Source organism: Argiope bruennichi, chromosome 7, assembly GCF_947563725.1.
Source record: "Argiope bruennichi chromosome 7, qqArgBrue1.1, whole genome shotgun sequence".
In the NCBI taxonomy this organism is placed as follows: Eukaryota; Metazoa; Arthropoda; class Arachnida; order Araneae; family Araneidae; genus Argiope; species Argiope bruennichi.
Window position 1 is genome coordinate 10470457 of NC_079157.1, and position 6585 is coordinate 10477041.

Genomic DNA, 6585 nt, shown 5'->3' on the forward strand with positions numbered 1-6585 from the left:
TCGAACCCCGGTCTCCCGTGTGACAGGCGGGGATACTGAACCACTATACTACCGAGGACAGTTACGCTTGCCGAAACCCGGGATCGTACCAGGGACCTTTAGATCTTCAGTCTAACGCTCTCCCAACTGAGCTATTTCGGCACGCCTAGGAGAAATCGGAAAGCAGCTTTACCAGAATGAAATTGGAAAGAATCAGCAAGATGTTATTTTTTCATAAAAGGACGAGAGAAGATACATCTAAGGAAGAATTGTGTTACTCAGCGAATGTGGTTTGTCAAGATTTCTCAAGTCAATCGAAAGCGCACATGTAGAATTATTAGTGTTATCCAATAAAAATAAAAAGATTATTGATATATCGCAAACTCCCCGGGGGGGAATCGAACCCCGGTCTCCCGCGTGACAGGCGGGGATACTGAACCACTATACTACCGAGGACAGTTACGCTTGCCGAAACCCGGGATCGTACCAGGGACCTTTAGATCTTCAGTCTAACGCTCTCCCAACTGAGCTATTTCGGCACGTCTAAGAGAAATCGGAAAGCAGCTTTACCTGAATGAAACTGGAAAGAATCAGCAAGATGTTATTTGTTCATAAAAGGACGAGAGAAGATACATCTAAGGAAGAATTGTGTTACGCAGCGAATGTGGTTTGTCAGGATTTCTAAAGTCAATCGAAAGCGCACATGTAGAATTATTAGTGTTATCCAATAAAAATAAAAAGATTATTGATATATCGCAAACTCCGCGGCGGGAAATCGAACCCCGGTCTCCCACGTGACAGACGGGGATACTGAACCACTATACTACCGAGGACAGTTACGCTTGCCGAAACCCGGGATCGTACCAGGGACCTTTAGATCTTCAGTCTAACGCTCTCCCAACTGAGCTATTTCGGCACGCCTAGGAGAAATCGGAAAGCAGCTTTACCAGAATGAAATTGGAAAGAATCAGCAAGATGTTATTTTTTCATAAAAGGACGAGAGAAGATACATCTAAGGAAGAATTGTGTTACTCATCGAATGTGGTTTGTCAAGATTTCTAAAGTCAATCTAAAGCGCACATCTAGAATAATTAGTGTTATCGAATAAAAATAAAAAGATCAAAGATATATCGCAAACTCCCCGGCAGGGAATCGAACCCCGGTCTCCCGTGTGACAGGCGGGGATACTGAACCACTATACTACCGAGGACAGTTACGCTTGCCGAAACCCGGGATCGTACCAGGGACCTTTAGATCTTCAGTCTAACGCTCTCCCAACTGAGCTATTTCGGCACGCCTAGGAGAAATCGGAAAGCAGCTTTACCAGAATGAAATTGGAAAGAATCAGCAAGATGTTATTTTTTCATAAAAGGACGAGAGAAGATACATCTAAGGAAGAATTGTGTTACTCAGCGAATGTGGTTTGTCAAGATTTCTCAAGTCAATCGAAAGCGCACATGTAGAATTATTAGTGTTATCCAATAAAAATAAAAAGATTATTGATATATCGCAAACTCCCCGGGGGGGGAATCGAACCCCGGTCTCCCGCGTGACAGGCGGAGATACTGAACCACTATACTACCGAGGACAGTTACGCTTGCCGAAACCCGGGATCGTACCAGGGACCTTTAGATCTTCAGTCTAACGCTCTCCCAACTGAGCTATTTCGGCACGTCTAAGAGAAATCGGAAAGCAGCTTTACCAGAATGAAACTGGAAAGAATCAGCAAGATGTTATTTGTTCATAAAAGGACGAGAGAAGATACATCTAAGGAAGAATTGTGTTACGCAGCGAATGTGGTTTGTCAGGATTTCTAAAGTCAATCGAAAGCGCACATGTAGAATTATTAGTGTTATCCAATAAAAATAAAAAGATTATTGATATATCGCAAACTCCGCGGCGGGAAATCGAACCCCGGTCTCCCACGTGACAGACGGGGATACTGAACCACTATACTACCGAGGATATTACGCTTGCCGAAACCCGGGATCGTACCAGGGACCTTTAGATCTTCAGTCTAACGCTCTCCCAACTGAGCTATTTCGGCACGCCTAGGAGAAATCGGAAAGCAGCTTTACCAGAATGAAATTGGAAAGAATCAGCAAGATGTTATTTTTTCATAAAAGGACGAGAGAAGATACATCTAAGGAAGAATTGTGTTACTCATCGAATGTGGTTTGTCAAGATTTCTAAAGTCAATCTAAAGCGCACATCTAGAATAATTAGTGTTATCCAATAAAAATAAAAAGATTATTGATATTTTGCAAACTCCCCGGCGGGGAATCGAACCCCGGTCTCCCGTGTGACAGGCGGGGATACTGAACCACTATACTACCGAGGACAGTTACGCTTGCCGAAACCCGGGATCGTACCAGGGACCTTTAGATCTTCAGTCTAACGCTCTCCCAACTGAGCTATTTCGGCACGCCTAGGAGAAATCGGAAAGCAGCTTTACCAGAATGAAATTGGAAAGAATCAGCAAGATGTTATTTTTTCATAAAAGGACGAGAGAAGATACATCTAAGGAAGAATTGTGTTACTCAGCGAATGTGGTTTGTCAAGATTTCTCAAGTCAATCGAAAGCGCACATGTAGAATTATTAGTGTTAACCAATAAAAATAAAAAGATTATTGATATATCGCAAACTCCCCGAGGGGGAATCGAACCCCGGTCTCCCGCGTGACAGGCGGGGATACTGACCACTATACTACCGAGGACAGTTACGTTTGCCGAAACCCAGGATCGAACCAGGGACCTTTAGATCTACAGTCTAACGCTCTCCCAACTGAGCTATTTCGGCACGCCTAGGAGGAATCGGAAAGCAGCTTTACCAGAATGAAATTGGAAAGAATCAGTAAGATGTTATTTGTTCATAAAAGGACGAGAGAAGATACATCTAAGGAAGAATTGTGTTACTCAGCGAATGTGGTTTGTCAAGATTTCTAAAGTCAATCTAAAGCGCACATCTAGAATAATTAATGTTATCGAATAAAAATAAAAAGATTAAAGATATATCGCAAACTCCCCGGCAGGGAATCGAACCCCGGTCTCCCGTGTGACAGGCGGGGATACTGAACCACTATACTACCGAGGACAGTTACGCTTGCCGAAACCCGGGATCGTACCAGGGACCTTTAGATCTTCAGTCTAACGCTCTCCCAACTGAGCTATTTCGGCACGCCTAGGAGAAATCGGTTAGCAGCTTTACCAGAATGAAATTGGAAAGAATCAGCAAGATGTTATTTGTTCATAAAAGGACGAGAGAAGATACATCTAAGGAAAAATTGTGTTACTCATCGAATGTGGTTTGTCAAGATTTCTAAAGTCAATCTAAAGCGCACATCTAGAATAATTAGTGTTATCCAATAAAAATAAAAAGATTATTGATATTTTGCAAACTCCCCGGCGGGGAATCGAACCCCGGTCTCCCGTGTGACAGGCGGGGATACTGAACCACTATACTACCGAGGACAGTTACGCTTGCCGAAACCCGGGATCGTACCAGGGACCTTTAGATCTTCAGTCTAACGCTCTCCCAACTGAGCTATTTCGGCACGTCTAAGAGAAATCGGAAAGCAGCTTTACCAGAATGAAACTGGAAAGAATCAGTAAGATGTTATTTGTTCATAAAAGGACGAGAGAAGATACATCTAAGGAAGAATTGTGTTACGCAGCGAATGTGGTTTGTCAGGATTTCTAAAGTCAATCGAAAGCGCACATGTAGAATTATTAGTGTTATCCAATAAAAATAAAAAGATTATTGATATATCGCAAACTCCGCGGCGGGAAATCGAACCCCGGTCTCCCACGTGACAGACGGGGATACTGAACCACTATACTACCGAGGACAGTTACGCTTGCCGAAACCCGGGATCGTACCAGGGACCTTTAGATCTTCAGTCTAACGCTCTCCCAACTGAGCTATTTCGGCACGCCTAGGAGAAATCGGAAAGCAGCTTTACCAGAATGAAATTGGAAAGAATCAGCAAGATGTTATTTTTTCATGAAAGGACGAGAGAAGATACATCTAAGGAAGAATTGTGTTACTCAGCGAATGTGGTTTGTCAAGATTTCTCAAGTCAATCGAAAGCGCACATGTAGAATTATTAGTGTTATCCAATAAAAATAAAAAGATTATTGATATATCGCAAACTCCCCGGGGGGGAATCGAACCCCGGTCTCCCGCGTGACAGGCGGGGATACTGACCACTATACTACCGAGGACAGTTACGTTTGCCGAAACCCAGGATCGAACCAGGGACCTTTAGATCTTCAGTCTAACGCTCTCCCAACTGAGCTATTTCGGCACGCCTAGGAGAAATCGGAAAGCAGCTTTACCAGAATGAAATTGGAAAGAATCAGCAAGATGTTATTTTTTCATAAAAGGACGAGAGAAGATACATCTAAGGAAGAATTGTGTTACTCAGCGAATGTGGTTTGTCAAGATTTCTCAAGTCAATCGAAAGCGCACATGTAGAATTATTAGTGTTATCCAATAAAAATAAAAAGATTATTGATATATCGCAAACTCCCCGGGGGGGAATCGAACCCCGGTCTCCCGCGTGACAGGCGGGGATACTGACCACTATACTACCGAGGACAGTTACGTTTGCCGAAACCCAGGATCGAACCAGGGACCTTTAGATCTTCAGTCTAACGCTCTCCCAACTGAGCTATTTCGGCACGCCTAGGAGAAATCGGAAAGCAGCTTTACCAGAATGAAATTGGAAAGAATCAGCAAGATGTTATTTTTTCATAAAAGGACGAGAGAAGATACATCTAAGGAAGAATTGTGTTACTCAGCGAATGTGGTTTGTCAAGATTTCTAAAGTCAATCGAAAGCGCACATCTAGAATAATTAGTGTTATCCAATAAAAATAAAAAGATTATTGATATTTTGCAAACTCCCCGGCGGGGAATCGAACCCCGGTCTCCCGTGTGACAGGCGGGGATACTGAACCACTATACTACCGAGGACAGTTACGCTTGCCGAAACCCGGGATCGTACCAGGGACCTTTAGATCTTCAGTCTAACGCTCTCCCAACTGAGCTATTTCGGCACGTCTAAGAGAAATCGGAAAGCAGCTTTACCAGAATGAAACTGGAAAGAATCAGTAAGATGTTATTTGTTCATAAAAGGACGAGAGAAGATACATCTAAGGAAGAATTGTGTTACGCAGCGAATGTGGTTTGTCAGGATTTCTAAAGTCAATCGAAAGCGCACATGTAGAATTATTAGTGTTATCCAATAAAAATAAAAAGATTATTGATATATCGCAAACTCCGCGGCGGGAAATCGAACCCCGGTCTCCCACGTGACAGACGGGGATACTGAACCACTATACTACCGAGGACAGTTACGCTTGCCGAAACCCGGGATCGTACCAGGGACCTTTAGATCTTCAGTCTAACGCTCTCCCAACTGAGCTATTTCGGCACGCCTAGGAGAAATCGGAAAGCAGCTTTACCAGAATGAAATTGGAAAGAATCAGCAAGATGTTATTTTTTCATGAAAGGACGAGAGAAGATACATCTAAGGAAGAATTGTGTTACTCAGCGAATGTGGTTTGTCAAGATTTCTCAAGTCAATCGAAAGCGCACATGTAGAATTATTAGTGTTATCCAATAAAAATAAAAAGATTATTGATATATCGCAAACTCCCCGGGGGGGAATCGAACCCCGGTCTCCCGCGTGACAGGCGGGGATACTGACCACTATACTACCGAGGACAGTTACGTTTGCCGAAACCCAGGATCGAACCAGGGACCTTTAGATCTTGAGTCTAACGCTCTCCCAACTGAGCTATTTCGGCACGCCTAGGAGAAATCGGAAAGCAGCTTTACCAGAATGAAATTGGAAAGAATCAGCAAGATGTTATTTTTTCATAAAAGGACGAGAGAAGATACATCTAAGGAAGAATTGTGTTACTCAGCGAATGTGGTTTGTCAAGATTTCTCAAGTCAATCGAAAGCGCACATGTAGAATTATTAGTGTTATCCAATAAAAATAAAAAGATTATTGATATATCGCAAACTCCCCGGGGGGGAATCGAACCCCGGTCTCCCGCGTGACAGGCGGGGATACTGACCACTATACTACCGAGGACAGTTACGTTTGCCGAAACCCAGGATCGAAACAGGGACCTTTAGATCTTCAGTCTAACGCTCTCCCAACTGAGCTATTTCGGCACGCCTAGGAGGAATCGGAAATCAGCTTTACCAGAATGAAATTGGAAAGAATCAGCAAGATGTTATTTTTTCATGAAAGGACGAGAGAAGATACATCTAAGGAAGAATTGTGTTACTCAGCGAATGTGGTTTGTCAAGATTTCTAAAGTCAATCGAAAGCGCACATCTAGAATAATTAGTGTTATCCAATAAAAATAAAAAGATTATTGATATATCGCAAACTCCCCGGCGGGGAATCGAACCTCGGTCTCCCGCGTGACAGGCGGGGATACTGACCACTATACTACCGAGGACAGTTACGCTTGCCGAAACCCGGGATCGAACCAGTGACCTTTAGATCTTCAGTCTAACGCTCTCCCAACTGAGCTATTTCGGCACGTCTAAGAGAAATCGGAAAGCAGCTTTACCAGATTGAAA

At 43.3% G+C, this 6585-nt stretch overlaps 2 non-coding genes across 2 annotated transcripts; both read right to left on the minus strand.

The window, feature by feature from the left end:
* Positions 1 to 2706: 2706 nt before the first annotated feature.
* On the minus strand, positions 2707 to 2779 carry Trnay-gua (transfer RNA tyrosine (anticodon GUA)). The gene has a single exon. It is a non-coding gene; the product is annotated as a tRNA-Tyr (tRNA).
* A 2940-nt stretch (positions 2780 to 5719) lies between these two features.
* Positions 5720 to 5792, minus strand: Trnal-caa (transfer RNA leucine (anticodon CAA)). Its single transcript has one exon. It is a non-coding gene; the product is annotated as a tRNA-Leu (tRNA).
* Between the last annotated feature and the right edge of the window lie 793 nt (positions 5793 to 6585).